The sequence below is a fragment of the Rhea pennata genome, chromosome 17 (genome assembly GCF_028389875.1).
Source record: "Rhea pennata isolate bPtePen1 chromosome 17, bPtePen1.pri, whole genome shotgun sequence".
In the NCBI taxonomy this organism is placed as follows: domain Eukaryota; kingdom Metazoa; phylum Chordata; class Aves; order Rheiformes; family Rheidae; genus Rhea; species Rhea pennata.
In genome coordinates this window covers 1,097,110-1,118,121 of record NC_084679.1, presented here as the reverse complement: position 1 = coordinate 1,118,121, position 21,012 = coordinate 1,097,110, and the positions used below count along the sequence as shown (strand labels likewise).

General features: G+C 50.0%; 1 long non-coding RNA gene across 1 annotated transcript in view; it reads right to left on the bottom strand.

Annotated features, from left to right (window-relative positions):
• LOC134148426 (uncharacterized) overlaps positions 1 to 19,660 on the bottom strand; it is a 72,880-nt gene extending 53,220 nt beyond the window's left edge. The window contains exon 1 of the long non-coding RNA XR_009960205.1: positions 19,578 to 19,660. This is a non-coding gene — a long non-coding RNA (uncharacterized LOC134148426). The remainder of the gene's footprint in view (positions 1 to 19,577) is intronic.
• Positions 19,661 to 21,012: the final 1,352 nt, after the last annotated feature.

Here is a 21,012-nt window from a genome sequence, read left to right as displayed (position 1 = left end):
TGAGGAATCGTAGTCTAGACAAAAATACTGTTTGGTGAGTGTAAAACCAGTTGATAAACTTCAGTCAGTGACTAGTCATCAATGGTTTTCTGTTGAGGTGAAAGACTGTAAAAAATAGGGTTTTATAAGATCTACTCTATATCCAGAGCTATTTAGTATTTTAGTTACTGACCTATATGATAGAAAAGACTACAATTATTACATTTGCAAGACTACGATTACTAAATTTGCAAGCTTAGAATGTATTAGAGGACAGAATTAGAATGCCAAAGGTCTTGAGAAATGCTACAAATGATTTGAAAAAAAATAGGAATTTATCCTACGGACAGAAACGCAGAGTATAGCCCCTGAAGTTCAGTGTAATTGGGGAATCACTGGTGGTACAGGAGAAAAGAACCCATGAGATATTCGAGATCAGGAGTTGATCTTAGGTCAACAATATTGTGATGCTCAAGGAAAAGCAGACAATTTCCAGGAACTTATGAACAGGAACATATTCTATGTGAGGCATAGGACATAATTGTTCTGACCAACTCAGCTGTGATTAAAAAAGCAGCTGAAAGACTCTTTCAGGTTTGGTGAACTTGGGCCTATAGGATAAAGTCAACAAGAAAGAAAAGAGAAGGAGTAGAGATTTGGACAGGTGTGGATACAGGTTTGCAGAACCCGAGTCTTCCAATCTGCATCCACCATGAAAAAGGGACACTATCAAACTGAATAATAAAGCACTTCAAAGAACCTGGACAGCAAGAATAGCAGAGGAACAGACAACAACTTTTGTATGCAGTGAATTTGAAAAGATCAGGATCACTGCCATAAAGAGGAGTCAAATGAAGTGTACAGAAGTCGCCAAAAGAAATGGTACAAAAAAGAGGCCCTGAGTGACTGTTCTTTCTTCTGACTCAGGACCAGAAGGGCTTTCATTTCAGATAAATAGATGGGGCAGATGCCCTGCCTATCCACCATGTCCTGGACAGGAAAGGACTAGGGCCAGCTGAAGTTTCAGAAAATATTAGTTGAAACATTCACTTTGTTTTTGTTGTTTGGAAGGTCCTTTCTATATCAAATTCTGACTTTGCTAGGCTTCTGTTCTGCCCTAGAAAGAAAACTCTTTTGAAATAGTGTAACCGCTCATGAAATGGAACTTGTCTTATTCAGCCAGCGCTGAAGGGACTTAGGCTCAACGCTGGACATAGCCGCCCACAAAGCATTGGGCTTCTCCATCACCTGTCTCCACCAAGATCCCCAAAGGACACATAGAGAACTTGCACAGTAGCCTGGTAACTGCAAAAGGATTCACTGCTCTTCTTGGCCTCGGTTAATAGCCTGAAGCCCTTACTGATGCATCTGTCACTGAACATCCTCACAAAGCAATAGAGGCAAAATGATACTCAACTAAAGTGAACAATAGGAAAACCTGTCACAAATGCCTGAGCCTGTGGTGCTTATTTCATCCAATAGACCCACACAGCACTGAATAGGTGTGGATCTTCATGTCCTTCCTCCTTCTGTTAAACCTGCTCCTTCACAGAGCTAGGAAAGACCACTAGGCTCATACCATGAAAGAGACCTTATCCTGCATCCCTTTGTTTCACCTATAGTACTTCTTCCAGTACAGCAGGTCTGGATTAGAAAGTGAGCAGTTAGAGACACTGTGACATCTCCTGGTCAGTTGGTCTAATATGTAATCACTTTTCCTGCTGCTTTAATCTGGATTTCACAAGCTTCTGCTCCTTCTCTTGGTACCCCTTTCTCTAATTGTTCCAAAACATTGCTACTTGTACCGCGTATCTGGCAGGCAGATACTCAGAATGCCTTAGACTGGGGCGGAAAGGCTGAGAGTCAGCTCTGTGTCACAGACAGTCCCAGTTTTTGGACTGATGCACACAGTAACTCTGTGCCAGACTGCACAGAGCTTTGCTGCATGTTACTTTATTGCAAGACTCCTGGGATAGTACTCACCCTCCAGAGAGTGCTCCCTAGACAGATGTTGCGATCCCCATGATGCAGACATAATTACTGCAGACCACAGTGAACCAAGTGTTTCTCCCACTTTCTCCATCCAGAGGTCCTAAGCTTGTCTAGAGACATCAAAGAACAGAGAAGACCTTTGCAAGCAAGAAGAACCAGTCATTGTCAGCCTCCCTCTCTCATAAGCACCATTCACCACTGTAGGGCTCTGGCACTTCTGCTTTCTTAAATAGCCAGTCCAAAGAAAATTCAAATGAGTGACAGCAAAAAGCCTGTCTCATCATGACATGGAGAAACCAGAGGTCTTTGGGCCAGCAGCCTCCTCTAGACATGCAGCTAATGGCCTCTAGGCACCAAACCTTTATCACTACCTTTTGCGACAAGGCAGAAACTAATACAGAGCTTCACATGCACACATCAAGGAGAAGGGAAAAAAACACAACAAGCAAAAGGCTGGCAGGCCGTTTGGTCTCTCTCCTTCAATCAGACACTAATCCAGTGGAAAGGAGCAGCCAGTGCTGAAGCTGAAGGGACAGAAAAAAGGTCAGTAGGTAAAACAACTTCAGAAAAGAAAAGGGTTTGTTTGCAGTGGAACGCCTTTTCTCTTTGTGCTGCAGATCCCAGACCTGCAGCTACTGGGCACATCTGGCAGGCAGAGGCACATGCAAAAAAATTCTGATGTAATCAGACCACAGACCCTCTTCCCCCCACCAAAATCGCCGTCTCTAATAATCCCAGCCAATGCAAGTACTCTGTATTTAGCTGCTGCTAAGGCTCAGTGCAGATGTGCCAAGGAGAGAGTGTCCACAAAGAGTTAAAACCCTGCTTCACCAGACTGTGAATTCTCAGCGAGTCTCCCACATGCAGCCAAACAACAGCTTGACATTTTCCATCCTTCACGAGAAAGACAAAGGCGTGAAGATATTCCCATGATTCCTTTCTGCATGCCTAACTATGAGCTCAGGTGCAGCAGCATTTGCCCTGGACCGGCCTCATCAACATGAAGGGCGAACTCATCGTTTCTGCATCTTTCCTCGCCACTGCTTGATTAATTGGCTCACAACGATGCTGGCTGAATACCTAATGCTTCTCCTGTCCCTGTTCTTTCTTCACAGCCTTTTGCTGCATTTACATATACTTTATATTCCATAATTTTCACACACACAAAAAAAAAATGGGAGCACATCTCAGTAATTTGATGTAATGACGGCATGTCACCAAAAAGAGGAATTAGAAAAATCTGTAGGTATTTAATTTATTCTTGTTTTTTTCAAGTAGATCTCTCTGAGAAAGGCATTAATATTCATGTGCATGAAAAAAAGTACTCTCGAAAGGAAATTTCCAGCATTTTAGTTTAAATTAAATACATTTTTAAAGAAACAATATTTAACTAATAATGCTTAAAGGCAAAATTAACAAATGTAGTAATTTTTATCTGCAAAAGCAAGGTTGTGTCACAAAGGTTTCCAGTAAAACTGTCCTAACAGGAAAATAGCATACTGTTTTTCTGAGGAAGAATTCAATGAGTACAAGACGGAGCGCATGGACAAATGAAAGGGCTTTTACATTACCTTGTCTGTAATTTTTGTTTAACAGTATTCCAATAATTCATCATATTTGAGAGTTTTCAGCGCAGTTCTAAGCTGCCCAGTCCCTGCGAGCTCACCCTCAGATGCAGAGCGTGCATTTCATCAGGACCCGAATGCAAAGCCTACGGATGCTGGATTTGGAGGGTTTCTCTTAGTTACACAGGAGAAAGTGACAAATAGAAATCAGATAATTTTGTAGAAACAAGCCAGCACAAACTCTCCAGCAACAGATAGAGAACAACTATTACACACAGTAATTCCCCCCAGTTCATTCCTCAAATTCTGTTTATCAGGACCACGTTAAGTAGAAAAATTTTAAATATAAAACAATAAATGTAACTTTTCTTCCCGGATTTCACAGAGAAAGACAGTGCCGATTAGCAGAGAATAGCAAAGATATTTTAAGGTATTAAATTGATTTTGAAGGAAGATAAAGGAAATAAACTACGACAGGGAAGTTTGCAACAGCTGTCGGGTGCTGCTAGCCCAGAGCCGCGCTTCCCCGCAGTCCTGCTTACGCCGGGCCTTGGCGGCTGCATTTGTAGTCTAGAGGGGTGTCAACAGACCTGTCCTGAAGGAAACCTAGCAGCAGTAAGGACTCGCAGGGAGGGTGTCAAAGACAACCACCTTCAGCGGTAACACCCGGGTGGGTCGACAGCGCGGGTCTGAGCAGCCCGGCCCGGGCACGCTTGCCCCGAGACTCAAACGCAGCTCGGCAGGATGTGAGCGCACGTCCCCAGGCAGCTCCTCAGCACTCCGCTCAGCGGGCTGCGGTGGCCGTCGGCTGCGGCGAGAGCAGCCGGTCGGGGCCCCGGGCAGCCTGCCCCACGCTGCGGCCCGCCGGCCCGCCTTGCTCCTTGGGGGCCTACACCGATCCACCGGGAAAAGAGGCTTCAGGGATGCCCATCCTTGAAAAGGAAAAAATAACCTTCAGAGTAGGAACAGCCTGTAAATTCCTCCTCGCTGAGGGCGCAGGAGCTCGGGGGGAGCCGGGCGAGGGCCGCCCCGAGGCTGGCGAACCCGCCGTCGAGACGATGCCGACTTGCTTTCTGGGAACGCTTTCGTCCTCCTATCTGCCAGCGCAAAACTGTCTTAATCCGGTCTTCAGGAAATAAAACTTCCCACCCTCGTCCTGGCCCATTACAAAAAGATTATCCCCCGGATTAAATAAAATCATAGGTTTTATTTCTCGAGAGTGAGAGCCTCAGCCTGCCGGAGCGCCAGCGGCAGGGGCTGGATAAACGACGGGAAAGGTCCCCCGCCGGTGAGAGACACCCCCGGAGCGCCTCCCCGTTCGGCAGGGCTGCTCAGGCCGGCAGGAGCTTCGGCAAGGTTTTAAATTGGTCTCCTGATAGTTTATGAAATAACTTTTTTTTTCCTAAAGTACTTCTTGATATTTTTATGTTTATATATTTTAACTTAGGATCGGACTCATAAAAAATACATGAGGAGTAAGTGGTTTCTGCAAATGTTTTATACATGATTTGGGAACAGACACTATTCAAAGAGAGAAAAAACCCTCCTTTTTATGCCAGCCTTGACTAGGATGTGGCAGAGTTTAGGTCAGCTGTCAGACCGACACACAGGAATTGAAGGCAGAGAGGGAAGGCGAGCGCCTTGCACACGGATAATAGGGTCCAGGAAGCGCGGCACTGCTCCGTCGCCGCTCGGTGCTGTCGGACGGCCGACGTCGCGCGTGCCGAGATTTACGCCAAGATCTCCAGCACGCGGTGCCTGCCGTGCGCCGCGAGCACGCTGCTAGGAGCGGCGCGAGCCGAGAGAGCACCGAGGCCAGCGGCCGCGGCGCTCCCAGGACCAGCACTGACATGCTGCTTCCGTACCCGTAGAGGAGCGCAGGAAAGGGGGGGCCCAGGGAACGCGCCCCGGCCACGGGGACAGACCCACGTCCTCACGCCGCAGCCACTCCTCCCGCCCCCTCCCAGAGACGGGCTTTCCCCGACGCCCTGCAGACCTTCCAGCCACAACACGAGCTGCAGGAAGAGCAGCGCGCTTGCTCCTGTGAAAAGCGACCCAGAGAAACAGTATCCAAGTCAAGGGCAGAAACCACATGCAAAGGCAGAGGCAAGCAAGACCTGTCAAAAGGACCTCATGAACCGGTCTTCTAATGCTGATGAGGAACACTGCAGCAAAACCTACTTGTGGGAACTGAAGGGTTAAAGCAGTATTTCATTTGCTTCCACTGCTGTAGCATATATTATCCTTTTTGATGGTGTAATATGATGCAAAGTTTTTTAAATGATACAATTGTATTCTATTATATTCCACTCTTCAGGGAGATTTTAGGCTCATCTTTTGCATGAATGATACTCGCTCGATGCATTTCAATACTGACACAGATAGCACTGTAGGCACACACAGCAGATAGGGTTGTATCAAGTGCATAGATAAATGCAAAAAATATGGCAACATGAGGAAACTCTACATTTTTTGCTATATAGAAGCAGAACACATGTTCCCAGATACAGTGTGCAGGATCTGAAAGATGGAGCTACTGTCTCCTTCAGATGGATTTTTATAGGATTTACTTAAAATAAAATCTAAGCAGGGATTCTGTGCAAATTTTCCCCTTTAGAGAACTGAATTGTGAATCAAATTTTGCCTGATCCACAGATGAAAATCAGTTTGGGGGTTTCTTCTCTGGGTCTCTGATGAGCATTTGTCCAGCTTAACTGAACTTAGCATAATCTCCACTGAAATGAGGCCCAAGGGTGGCAAAACAGGGCACGCCGCAGGTCAGGAGTGAGAAGCACTGGCAGGGTGCTTGGTGTCCAGGAGGCCCAGGCAAGCGCGGCCACAGGAGCAGAACTGCAAAAACAGCGCACAGCACCAAAGCAAGAAGCACAGGTGTGCTCGCCAGGACGGAGACGGGAGGGGTGACGCAGGTAGCAGCTCCAGGGCTGGCATCCACGCTTAGGGCCAGGGCTGGAGAAGCACAGTGTGCCAGGAGCGGGGGCAAGGCCACAGGGAGGCCAAGCGTATCACGCTCTTCTCTCTTCCGCCCTGCTACCTGCCAAGGGGTCTCGGGGGCAAGCAGAGCCTCCTCCGTCCACGGCTGAGCCTGGGGAGCGCGCAGACCTCCGCAGCAGGCAGCCCAGCACCGCGCGGCGCCCGCTCAGCCCAGGGGTGCCAGCTGGCAGCCCGCGCTGAGCCAGCCTGCCAGCCTCGCTGCCAGCTGCGTGCCCAAGAGGAGTCAGCTCGCCAAGCCACCAGTGCCAGCCCCACGTCCATGGGAAGCCATCTCGCCCGCCCAGAGGTGCCAGACGCCAGCCCAGGTATGCCAGCTGGCAGTCTGGGAGAAGACACCCCGCCAGACAGCCCATCTGCTCCGGGCACCCGGAGCACGGCCACAGCCCCAGGCAGGTGGGGTAGCCCCAACCACCCACGAGGGGCGGGCGGCCGGACCCCCTCCCCACAGTACGGCCAGGGCACCAGGAGAGGCCAGCTAGCCCCCCGAGGTGACCTAGTCCCACCCCAACGCCAGCACATCAGCCCACCAGGCAGGAGGTACCCAAGAAAGGGATGCTGAGGCGCTGCTCCCAGTTCCCAGACCCCCAAGGAGGGCAGGCTCCTGTCCAGGCAGAGGATCCAGAAGAAGGGCAGGATCCTCAGGGCAGAGGCAGCGCCTCGCACAGCCCGGGACAGGGCAGCCAAGCTGCCCAGCGTGAAAAGCACGCATGAAAGGATGCAGCTGGGAAGGGCCCTTCATTTAAACATCCTGCTCTCTGGTTAACGCACTCGTGGGGCTGCAGTCAACCCTGGACAGACCCACAGGCACGGCAGAGGCCAGCCGAGCTGACACCGCACTGCTGGCCGCTTCCCAGCCCACCAACGGCCTGCCCAGACCCTGCACGCAACGCCTGAGCGCCAGCGCCAACAAGGTGCGCCGAGGCGAGAGCAGGTTTCCCGTGGCAGGCAGCACATTCCTGAGCAGAGGCCAAAGTCCATGTGGGAAAGTTTTCCCCAGGAGGAAGTGGATTGTTTGGCTGCTATTGACATCTTGGAACAAGCCGGAAAAAAAAAAAAAAAAAAAAAAAAAGAAAAAGAAAAGCTGAGAAGGGAGAAAAACCATGCGTCCCCTTGGCCTTTTGGGGCATTTCTTTTCATTCCTCCCCCTTTTCTCTCCTGCCTCTTTCAGACCCTGCCATGGAGGGAGTGTGGCCGCCAGGACATTCATGGGGCTGGAAGCGGAGCTCGCTGCCCCGTGTGCCGGCAGCTCCCCGGCAGCTGCCCGCTGCCCACCCGGGAAGGCAGGTCGCTCACGGCCCCTCACCTGGCCCACGCTGCTCCTGCGGCTGGTTCACGTCCCTCTCAAAGAGGTGAAGAGCTCACGCCCCTCTGCAGGAGGGCTAGGCTCCCTCACACTCACCCTCCCGGAGAACACCCTTCTCCCGCAGGAGGCAGGACGGCAACGAGCCTCCGCCGAGCCAGGACCGCCACCCTGCCACCGCGGCGTCCGGGCAGAGGGGCTCCCTGCGGCGGGGTCTCTGCCCTGCAGCGCTCCGCGTGCGGCGAGAAGGAAGGACGTTGTGAAGGCTGCTTGCTGCCTGCGAAGGTCTTAAAAGAAATTATAGCCTGCATAAAAATATTCACTCCAGCCAAGGGCCTTAAAACATTCCCCTGAGCATTGAACAGTGACTGAAAGTATATTACTGTGCACTTAAGGTTACTGTAGTAACCCAAGGTCAAATAGCAGAGTGTTATATCCAGATGACTCTGGGACGGATTTGCTTTAGTGCTAGATGGTAACAACAGGAAAGGCAGAGGAGGTTTCACCAGCCGTTGGAACCTAACTCTGGATTTATTTTTGATAGAGTACAATTCTCGTTTATAATCCCGTGTTATTGCCAGAACTGCAGTTTGATTAGATGCTGACAGACACCAGCCAAGTGCACGCCTAAAGCCGACTCGCTCACGAGGGCCGCGCATCGCCCGGAAGCGCCGGGCGCGGAGGGGAGCTGGGCCGCGGCGCCCCGACCCGCACCTCGCCGCGCTCTCGGGAGCGGCCGCCTGGCTTCGCGCCCGCCGCACCTCGCGCTGCGCCCAGAGCCGGGGGAGCAGCCCGCCGCCTGCCCCGCGCAGCGCAGGCGGCCGGAGCGGCACCGCAGGCTTCAGCTGTGCCTCATCCACGGACAGCCCGAAGTCTTTTCTTGGCAGCACCCTCTGCGTGGGAGGGAGGGCTCTGGCTGCAGTTCTGAGCACCTCACAACCAGATGCAGGAACCTCCATCCCCACCGCAACAATCTGAGATGCGGGCAAAATTCTGGCCCTTCTCCGGTGCTACGTGATGGAGGGGAGAGCAGGGGATGCCGTTTCCAAGGCCTCCCGCTGCGAGTACTGGCAAGCGCCGGCCTCCTGCAGTGTTTGCTCTGGATGTCCCCCCACGCCAGCACGGTGAGCCATGCAAGCACGCGGGGCCCAAGGGAAGCATCTGGGAAGGGACATCCTTCCCAGGATGATGAACACTGCTCCGGGAGTGTCAGGAGCATCAGGAGATGAACACTGGAGGGGCATCCTCACCCTTTCAGCAGGGGCTGGCAGCAGGACGCGCTGACCCCAGGCCCGGGAGAAATGCAGCCACTCAGAGAGCCACCAGACCAAACTGCACACTACGGGACCCTACCAGCACAACAAACCCGAGCTCCAAATCATTTTCTTCCTCCTCAAAGCATGCCTCTCCTGGCGCATGGCTTGACGTTTAGAGATGATACAGAGGGGTGGAAGAGATGTAATATTTCTCTCTCTCAACTTCAAGTTCCCATGAATTTAGAATTCTTTTCTCTGAGGGGCTAATTATATAATTTCAATGTTTACTCTGTACAGACGGATCTCTTAAGATGGTGCCCTAGGGACTCGAGAGCTGGATTTAAACCCTAGCAAGGTAGCACTCACCGGATAGCTTTATGGCACGACTCACATCACAACCAACGCTCATTCATTTGTTTTGGCAGGGTATCTGCTGGGGTTTTTTTTTGTTTGTTTGTTTTCTTCCCCTCTGCTTTGAAGAAATCAATGAGGAAATGAAGCATCAATGACCAATAATCAAAGACAAACAAACTACTCTGTGCTCATCTGTGCTGTACCAGCCATCAACACAAAGCTCCTCATCCCCAGGAGGTTCAGCCACCTAAGCCAAACCGTGTCATTCCTGGCATCTCCAGGTGCGCTTGTAGCACTGACCCTCGGCAGCTCCAACCTCACAGCTGTGGTTGCTGCTGTTCCTAGGAGAACCCATCAGTGCCAACGGGCACTCAGGCCCAAGAGCCCTTCTGTGATCTGGCCAGACACAGGATACCTCTGGGGTCTTGAGTTCACATTTCAGCTCACAGGACACTGCCCAGCCCCTTGATTTGGGCTCTGCCCACAGCCAAATCCTTTCTCCAGGCCTGGAGACATGTGCTCCCCAAGCAAGGCTCTGTCGTGAGGAGCTGCCCTGCCCCACCTTCCCCGAAGCCCGGGGGAAGGATGGACTGAGACTGATGGCTGCTGACAGAAGAGGATGATTTCTCTGATGGGCAAAGGCTCCTGAAGAAGGCACGCACAGCTTCGACCTTGGACTGCCAGGGACATCCTTCCTGGGGGCCGCCCTGGCCCTGGCGACCCCAAGGAACCACCGGTGCATCGGCAGCCCTGGCCCCCGCAGAAAGCTCCGAGGAGGAAGGGGCTCGGCCCGGGGCACGCGCGCACACGGCCCCAGGCGCTCGCACACCGCCACACGCGGGCACAGCTCCTGCCCGCCACGGGAGCCAGCCTGGGAGCACGGTGCTGCCCTGAGACCTCTGCTGCAGCCCCCCCCCCCACCACTGACCAGCAACAAACCACCCGCAGCGCAGAGCAGGGAGGGAGAACAGTTCACACTCCTGCCTAAAATACACAGTGTTAGGAACATGTCATTAGACTTCATCCTTCTTCTCTTTTCCCCTCGGGAATACGTTTCCCATAATTACAGGACTGGATAAGCTGTTTTTGCCTCTCACTGTTCACAGCTATTTATATTTAACATATTTAGACTCCCTGGGTCAGAAATGGAAATTATTCTGCACCTAGCTCAACCTTAAAGTTACAATCCTTCTTAGTAACGAGAGGCTTAATACAACAGGGAAAGCTTTCAAACCTGCACAATTAATTTAACAAAACAAAAAAAGTACAGTATGGGGGAAACTTTGTTTCATTTTTCCCGTGAAAACAGGAGTGAGAGCAAAGGCATCAAGATTTTTCATTTACCAAGTTCAGAATTCTCACAGCTGTGAGCTGTCCCTTTAACCACTGCTAAATTGTTTTCTGACAGCCCTTGCTGCAATTTTATCCCTTGACATTTGATTTACATATGATCTTTAAGCACTAGCACCGCTGTAATAGCTATTTGGTTAATATTCAAATCACTCTGTGATGTCACATACCTTGATAGGTCATTTCACTCCTGCTTGGCAAAATGCATGTAAAAATAAATGTATAACTAATGAAATAAACTGATTAAGGAGAGAAATCAATCGTTTTACTGCTGTAGTGAAGATCTAGCAGTTAATTTAGCATGGATCTGCAAGGGTGCACGTTAATAGAACAGGCTCTCATCTAATTGGTGCCACAGTAAATGAAATACAGTAATATTCCATGATGCATTGGAAGAGTTCACTTCATTTTCTCTGCTCTTTCCTGATAACTGTTTACAGCACAACGGATTTTTATTTATTTATTTCTCCCTCCCAGCAACAGAAACTTGCAGGTTCCAGTGAGCTAGGTTAATCTACCACAATTAGCAAGTCTAAATCCTCCTTAGAATAACTTCTTTAATCAAGTTCTGCAGGGCACGGGAGCTATTTTTATTTGTTCAAAGCTTTTAAGGATTCCTCCGGGTCGCCGGGAGCTGCTGTTGCGCAGGCGGCGAGAGCCGGCCTTGGCGGAGGTCCCAAGCCCCGAGCCGCCCCGAGCCCGCGCAGCGGCCAGCCGAGCCGCCCCGGCCCAGCCCGCGGCGCCCCCCGCCCGGCGGCGCGGCCCCGCCGGGAAGGGGGGCAAAGCGCCCGCCTTGGGACACCCGCGCTGCCTCCTCCTCCTCGCCAGTCCCACGCACTCTCCCCGCAGCTGCCCCGGCTCCCTTAGGCGGCTAAAGACCGCTTGGCTCTTCACTTCAATTCACTTTGCCAGCCTAGTTCAACACCCTGCGCTTCGCTCCTGAGCTTTCGGGCGCCTGCGGTCTCATTTCTCCATTTGCCCTACTTAAGGGTCCGCTGCTTTCGGCCCAGCCTCTAACACCAGGGAAGGATCTGATGCTCCCAGAGCAGAGACCGGGGCTCTACGACCTACGGAGGGTCGGGGCAAAACCCCTCCGGCGTGCAGAAGGATGCCCCTTCCCTGCGCCCGGGCCCGGCTGCCGCAGCCCCGCACCCCGCCGGGCACGAGAGCTGCCGGTCGGCTCCCGACTGCCCCGGCACCGCGGGCACGGCCCCAGCACCGCGGGCACGCGCGGTGCCTCCCGCCCTCCGAGCGCCGCTTGGGCAAACTTTACAGGGACTTCCAACCGCTCCAGTAAATAACGAAGCTCCAGAGGCTTGTGTTAATTTCCCAGACATTTAATCAATACGATGCTGCCCTGTTCATTACAGCTGTCAAAAATATGCAAAAAGTCCCATCTGGTCCTACCAGGTAGAGTCTGAAATCTCTGATCTAGAATAATCAGCTGACTGACTAATTACCACACCCCATTTCTCTTAATTTAGGGTCATCACATTAAGAATGAGTTACCACCTCAAGTACAATATAAAATATCTGAGGAATGCCATCTTGGAACAACCTGCATTGACTAGCAGTTGCTAGTCCATGTTGAATAGAGAAGAAAAATAACAGCAACTGGTTAGTCTGAGGGCCAGAGATTATCTGTCAGGCTCTCTCGCCACTCTACAAGAGTCTCCCTCCGCCCCTAAAATATTTAGCTCTATTAAAAAAAATAGGGAAAAATGATCTATACAAAAGCTTTGCATAAAAAAGTGATCAATGCAAATTCCTCTGAGAAAATTGCACCAGCAGATGGAATCAACCCATTTCCAGCAAATGCCTCTGGCTGTGCAGATGGTAATTATAGAATGTATGTAAATATGCAAGCTCTAGGAAGCATAGCAAAATGCACTGCTGAATTTAGGCATTGTAGGGGGATGTCTACTTTGGCCCTTCCCGGGGCCCTTTGGCAAGAGGCGTATTGGAACTTGGAAAGGTTTTCTACTACATCTGTACAGCCTAAACCAACTGCCAGCATCCAAACACTTACAGTTTTTGCCCTCCAAATTTCTTTTACGGAAACTTTTAAAACCAAATCTATGTCATACCCTAGTTCTAAGATCTGACACTACCCCCAGAAAAACAATTATTTAGGTGGTTGATGTCTAGTTTCTGTCTGCAAGGAGGTACCTTACTTGGTTATTTTCAAGTCATAAGTGGGTTCATCCCTCCCTTGCTGTCCCAGGAGCTGAGATCACTCCAGTGTGCTGCACTTTAACTGGTGGGAAGAGGTCATGATCACTAATGCAGACTCGTTATGGTAAAGCATCAACAACTGCCCCAGAGAGTCCATGTAAATGCATGGTAAAGCACACAGGGAACCTGCCTCACTTTTAGCTGCAATTACAGTGGTAGCACACATGACGATGGCAAACCCCTCCTCCAGGAGACCCCCTGTACTAGGGACAAGGAAACTGGGTAGCAAAGGCTCACTCTGCAAGCTGCTCTAGCTTGTTGCCCTGTGCAGTTCACAACAAAGGTTCTTAGCTCAACTTCTGTACACAACTGGAAACATTAGCAGCCTTACACCACGAAGGAAAACGTTTGCACAGCAGGAAGCTCTCCTCCAACCTGCAGCTGTACAGGAACAGTCATTCCCTGAACACTGCAGCATTGCACAAGGAGAAAGGGAGGAGAATTAGAGCAGACCCAGCTGCACATTCCCGTCTCAGGAGATGATGACACTTTGCATGTTACCGTATGGCCACGTACCCAAGATCTGCTACCCCTCACCAAACAGCTCTGGCCGGCTGTGCAAATAACCCATACTCAGCCTGGGAAGCCGAAATGCCACGTCACACCACTGGCAGAGGGAAAGGAGGTTCTGGAGGGGAGTTCTGCTCTCTCACCAGATTGCTCTGCCACCTTAGCGTGCACTACTATTCCTGCAAAACAGCCGTCCTGCTGGCTCAGATAAAATGCATTATTTTGAGATCTCAGCTGGTACAACACCAGCTCAGCTTCGGGAGAAACTCTGCACTGCTGACACCAAGGGGATGTCCCTGCAAGTGACTGACCAGTGTCTGCAGCCCTTCTCCTGGGAATCCACATTGTTACTGGGAGTCTCCAGCACACTGCCTCGCTGCAAGAAAACCCTTCATGTTTATGGACCTTCTCTTTCCCCATAGGAGAAGCATTTCAAGTAAGAGCTACCTAGAGCCTCAAGATCTTGCACCCTACATCTCTCCTCACGGCTGGCTGAGATCATTCAACTGGTGTCACAGGCACAGACACACGAAGAAAATCCCTGACTTCGTGTACGGAGTTCTTGTCTACCGTATTTCCGTAAACAATTTTAGCAAGTAAGGCTTGTTCTAGTAGCAGGCTTTCAGGCTTCACAAGTAGGCAGTTTGGTTAGAGAAAAGGTTTTTTTTAAAAAACGGGGGAGGGGCTTGACAAAAATCTCTGGTAACTCCCCGCAAAGTCAGCTTATCTGATGGCCAAAGGCAGCCTGTGCTTTTACAGCGCTACCTCCCCAAGCAGGGAGGTAACCAGCCCCGCAGCACAAGGCTGGCGCCTGCCCCAGAGGATCAGAGCTAAAAGCAGGGTTCACCTTGGCATCAGGTGGCCCCACACGGGAAGTGCTCTTTTCCCTCAGAGGAAGCATCCCATTTCTTTTCTCCTGAACTGCAATATTTCCCTCCTTCGATGCTGTTCCCGCTGTTGTGATAAGTTTCTATGTTTATACTCTTTTGCCAAAGATGCAATTTTATGGCACGTGCTGTTTCCTGTACTGACATAACTGTTACATTATTTTTACTATTACATTATTAGTTATATATATGTACTAAATCTTTCATTTTTTTCACCCCCCTGATATTTTCCAAACAGTAGACCAAGCCAGCTGACGTCATGCTGATATGTAAAGGTTTGTAAGGAGAAACATTACAGAAACATGTCATTCACTTGCAGGACTTTGGAACTAAGCATGCTGATGGGGAAGGGAGGCATCTCTGCCCACTCCTATCTCCAAAGACAGAGGCCACCAGAACTGCAACTCCTCAGCCTGTACTGATTTCAGCACGCTCAAATGACCAGTGGTCATTTGGGTTCTTCCAGCTTGATTAACTCCTCTTCCTTTCTGCATGGGCCGTCTTCTCCGCCCTCTGTGCAAAGACAATCCCCTCCAGGATCACTGGCGCATCATACTGTTTTCTTATTTTTCCAGTTTGGTGTCTATTTGGTGTCTATACAGGCTACTGTATTTTTATTTTATGTTGCTGTTGACACTTCTTTTCCTTCCAAGAGAAGTGCTTGAAGAAGAAGTCTGTGGTAAAATGTTAATTGGAGCCAAGTAATTAGACAAAGATAGTTAGTGATCTCTCCAAAGCAATAAGCTTTTGGTGCTTTGTTTTAGTGCTATAATAATTACTATCATTCCACAAAGTGCTTCGGCATTTGACAAGAAGAATCCACGTGTGACTGAATGCTTCCCCCAGGACTGTTTGCACAAGGAGGGGCTTGCAACTCCAAGAGCACTTCACCCACTGCATAGCAAGCGTCCTTCTCTGACTCCTGCAAGCAGCAGCGGCACTTTCCCGCAGCCCTGCTGAGCTCGCCCCCGACGGTCACAGGCTCCCCTTCAGCTCACGGCTAGACTCCACAGACACCTATTCCTTTGGCCTCTTCCTAGGCTCTGGGGCCTTGTCCTGCTTTTCCTATATGGCAGTACACATTCAGATTAGCTTGCTAAATCCAGTCTCTCTGTGTTTACACTAGCATAACTAGATTCAGATTTATTGCTACTTCCCCACCACTCCCCTTTAAGTCAAGGCTTGTCGTTTCTTCCAGCTCCTCTAGCTCCAAGGATGATGAACTCCACGGGCTAGACAAAAGCCAGACAGAGCCTTTGGGTTGCTTGTTTATGCAGTGCGCACATAGCGTAAGAATATGCCTCCGTACCAGTCACTGCACATTCTTTATGTTTACAGAAGTCCCTTCAGAACCAGACTAGCCCTGCTCATCCAAGAGCAGGCTGGTAGCAAGAGGCTTACATAGCATCTTAGCTAAGTGAAATACCCCTTTGTTTGGCTTCAGAATTTTCAGCATGTTTAAGCTATTTTTTCATTATTTAAAATACAGTATTGCAGCCAGAATGACCTGTTGCTTGAAACTGTCTTAGCCTTTATCAAGAAAATAATCCTGCTCCATTTCTCTCCTCCCTGTTATCAATAGGTACTGATCAGCAACAGCAACACAGAAAATCCAACCAGCAGTGTCATTGAGAATTAATTTTCCTAACAGAAAATCATCAGGAGTTATCTTTCTGCAAATGTAAACACTGATATAATTGCCTTCACTGTGTCTTTACACTGTGATTCTGAAGGAGAGGGAACTCCCTACAGCCTCATTATGCAAACAGAACAAGCCCTATACAAGCTGCATATAGAATATGCAAATCAGGGTCTGCAGAAGATGGATGAATGGAGAAGATTCCCAGAGCTGGGATCTGATTTCCTAGAAGACTAGCTTCATTTTTGGTAGCTTAAGCAGCACTTCAGAACATTCCTGCTGGAATCACTACTTCAATCTTATAAAAAAGTATACTTACATGCTGAGGGTGTTTTATGATTTGCAGCAAACCCAGGCTCCCAGATACATGCCAGGCTTTCTCAGCTGCTGCAAACAGGCTCCAGGTTAATGGAGGTAACCCAGCCACACTTAAAATAAATGCTTTCCTTATGATATGGTGTTGGAAGAGATCGGGAAACAGGAGAGCGCTTCTAACCCCCTGCTCCAGCCCAGCCTCCATCAACATCTGCGTGAGCACTGAGCCGGCCAGGGCACGCCGCCCAGCCTCCCAGGGAGCTGACCGGCCCATCCACGGGCACTTCCCCACGAGGTGGAGGACCACTCCTCCCAACACAGCCCACTCAGCAAACCACTCCGGACTCCCTGGGAGCCTTCCCTGGAGGCATCAGCTCCCTGCTGGCCTCATTCAAGCAGGAACAAGCAGTCCAAGGGCAATGACCGCCTCCAGGAGGGACCCGCGGTTCAGGCCATCTCCCCCGGGCGGATTTCAGCACGGCTTGGCAGCCAGGCGGTGCGGAGCACTCTCATGCCTGGCAGTTTCCTTTGCTGCAGCAATAAGCGGCTGCTGAACTCCAGCCCAGCCCAGAGCCTCCCTGCACCCCAGCTCGTGAAACAGGAATAGCGACCTGGTCTGGCCTTGCAGGCTAGCCAGGCAAACAGGGGTGGCCGTGAAGGCTGTGCCAGACCCTTTGCAGGTGAGCTGCATGGCCAAGGCCAGCTATAAAACCAAATCACAGCCTAGGTGAAGGTCTCAGGGCCAGCCCACGGCAGAGTGGATCAGCCCACACCTCCTGACCCCCCCCACAGCACCACCAGCACCAGAGACTGGGATCCCTGACACAGGATCCTGGATGCCGTGACAGTACAACTCCCTCTCCTATAATATTACATTTATTTAAAACACACGCACACCACCCAACAACTTATTAAGCAAACTCCATCCAATAGATCTTACCAAATGAATACATGGGACACCGTTGTGCCTGAAACCTGTTAGTATCGCAGCACCAAAGTGTTGTACAAGAGAAACACAAAGGGAATTGCACTCATACATGCCTCCCTTGTGTTTAATACATTAGCTTTCTATCTTTTCATCAGCAATCGCAAACAGATTTTCTCAGCATGAGAACTGCCATGGAAATTGAAAAATTGTATAGCAAACATTTTTTTCCTTGATGCCCTGTCTAATTGTGCTGTCTTTGATTTTATTAATCTGTTTTTATTAATATCCTGAAGGCAAGAGGAAAAAAATAAAAAGAAGAGCTTTTACTATCTGAAATGGCTGGTGATGCTTCTACTTTGTGTCTTATTTAATAAGAAAGTTATATTAGTATCTAGGACTTTTGGCACCTGTCCTTCTGGAAGAACAAGGAAAAGCCTTTTTAAGTGTCCTCTTATTGCTTGGATATGGGGCCAAGTACCAGCCTTGCAGATTTTCTGCAATTTCTCTAGAGCCATCTGTTGCCTGATAGCAGGAGAAGATGCTGAAAAAAAATAAAAAAACAAAAAGAAAAAAGAAAGAAAGAAAGAAAGAAAGGCACCCCGGGCCTGTCTCAGCTGCAGCAGATTTTCCTATGTACATCCCTGCCTGCCTAGACTGACTGTCTTCTCACACTGTACTTATCATCCCACCATTTTTAAGTATCTAAAAAATAGAAGCTTCATGAAGTTTGTACAGAAGCTAATAGGTTTTACCTACACGTGACTATGCAAGCAAATGACGTACCAGCATGTATCAAGAGCTGCTTTTCAAACACCAGTGAACTCCCGGCAGATCTCAGACACGACTGTGTGAAAGTCTCGCCAAGTGGCCAGTTTGAAGGAAACCACTCCCCCTGCCACCCAGTATCTAGACGACCTCTTCTGAGGTCAGCCTGGCATTAATAGCAATGCTATCGTCACTGCTCTGTAATCCGCACAGAGTCATGCCAAGAAACCTCACCTAAAGTTGGGTGTTGTTAAATTGTATGTAAACCTGTAACAGAGACTGCCAAGCAGCTTACACTCCCGAAGAGGAAAGGCCGACAAAGCTCGATGGAAAGGAAGGCTATAACCCACTTTACAAAAACGACGCCAAAGCGTTCAACGCCAGCACCTTACGTAATGTAATCCCTAGGAGAAGCTGGAGCCCTCCCGCAGCAGCGGGCTGGGCCCGTCACACCTCGTGACGGGCACACGCCGTGGGCGCAGCACCTCCACGCGGGACGGCTGGCAGAGCGCCGCCGCTACGGGCTCCGCCGTCCCCGCAGCACGCTGCCGTTCTGCCGCACCGCGCTGGCCACGTCTCCCGTTCAGCATCACGGCTGACCTCAAATCATTTTCTATTTCACCATCCAGCAAGGAGTAGACCAGTGTCTCGGTATTAGAGCTAGCCGATGTCCCTATCAACAGCTACCATGTGGCTGTTCTCAACAGACTGCTACTCCTTTATGCTTCTGAGATAGATGCTAATACTGACGCCATCAGCACAAACAGATTGCACCAACACAAACCACTCTACCTCAAAGCCAACTGCCCACCTTCAAATATTTATCACATAAAGCACGGCTTTTGTTTACATGTAAATATATTAAAAGAAACACAAACTTTAACTTGCAGAAGTGCATTTTCAATTTCAACTTTCTGGCCTCATAGACTAGCAAAAACTGTTCCATCCCAGCAAGAAATTCAGCATACTGGAAAACACAATGGAAAGTTCTCTAAAGGTGACCACAACCTACGGACCACCACAGCCTACAGAACTGTAATCCAGATTTTAGACTACTGAATATCTGAAATTGGAAAGGTTTTTTAGGGTCATTTCTAACGTATCATTTCTCATTGTTCAAGATCAGCGATGCTTCGTAGGCACAGCACAGAGCTCTAGGGCGCACGTTACTCCCCAGCTCTCATTCCATCACCCACAGAATCCTGCCGGGCCCGTGCTGGGGTGGGCACAGTGGGGACAGCCCTCTCCCTCACGTCCTGGGAGGTACTGGGCTGGCAACGACAGGAAAAACAATAAACCGGGCTTTCAGCTGCTGAGCAGGATCTTTATTTTAATGGCGAGATGTGTGTAGTAATAGCACATGTGGGATTATTGACATTCACTTTGTACTTGCCTGTAAAATGCACTGACACAGTATATTGCACGGTCAATAGGTCTTTAGGGTTTTTCCAGCAGTATTAAATATCATTTTATACGACATGCCCATGTACCTTATTAGCTGTTCTCATGCAGAAGATCAAGATGATGCACTGGAAACATCAGAGGCCAGCCCGGGAGCAGCCATAGCTGGAGCGGGGTCTGTTCGGGGAGAAACAAAGAGGAAGATGGGGTTTTTCTGGAAATTGCCTGCTCACAGCATTGAGCACTTGGAATGGAAGTACACAAAGATAACACACTCTACCAGGGCCAGCACTGGCCAAGTCCTGCCCATGCCACAGAGCAGACATTTGCTGCCCTGCAAGCTGCAGGGCCAGCTGCCTGGACCCCTCCACCTTCTGCCCTGGTACAAAAGGGCAACACCTCACCAGTCCCTCTAAGACACTTGCAAGCCAAAAGCTACAAAGCCTGGGGGCTCAGCAGCTCTCACTTCCATCTTCCTTCTCCCTCTCAGTCTCCCCACACTTTTCCCTCTGTCTTTCTCCTCTCCACCTCTCTTCCGCTCTCTAGTCCCCTGTGTATAGTGGCAGGGACATCATCCCTGCCAGAAAGTGCCAGGCTCCACAGCAGGCTGTTTCCCACCCCAGGAGGACCTGCACAACACATAGGATAGGCATCCCTGCAGCAGGCCCAGGTACCAGCAACTAGACTCTGAGCTACAGAAAATGAGGGCAACTGTGTGGTGACAGCAAAAGATTCCTATCCAAGAGCTTGCTGCAGTACTCAGGCAAGAGCTGAAAGAGTCTTCTCCTTCTGTCACCCTATTAGGACATTCTTCCAGCCATCTCTTGCAAAGTTTGGGAGGCTGTGAGGTATGTTTGATTATCTGATTTGAAATACAGCCCTCCAAAGAACTCTCTCTATTGAAGAAGCCATAAAAAGAAAATCTTTCCTAATGTCACTCTTTCCTCCCTGTTCTTTAGGAGCCTGTGAACGCTGCCATTCATCACCTGTGTGACATTTTTATAATGTAGTCCTAGATAATGGCACACCTTCCAACTTTCCAGAATTGGCTGTCAGTGAAATCGAAGGAGACAAGTGTGAGATACTGGAACAAGGCTCCTTGGCGGATACAAGAGCTGCAGAAACGCAAACCCCTGCTCAGCTCAGTTTTGCTCGTGAGCAGGCAGGCGGTTTTCCCTCGAGGCGCAGAGCCAGCCACTGGCAGAGAGGGGACATACAGCTACAGGAGTGTGTGTGGGCACGGAGGGTGCTTAAAGCACTTGCAACACAGGATGTTCATAACCCCAGCAAGCCTGGCAGCAGTGACAGGTCCAGCCATGCTGCCCCCCTCACCCCCACGGGATCAGGCCAGAAGTAGCTTTACTCTTGCAGAGGCAGCCAGTGCTTTATGGCAGAGCAGAATTAATCTGCTGCACCTAGTGCTGTTTGGAAAGAAATTCAGAAGTCCAGAATAAAGTAAGGGGTTTTGTTTCTGCAGAGGACCTGCAATCCAGTGCCAAGCCCCACCCGCGCTGCGGACACGGT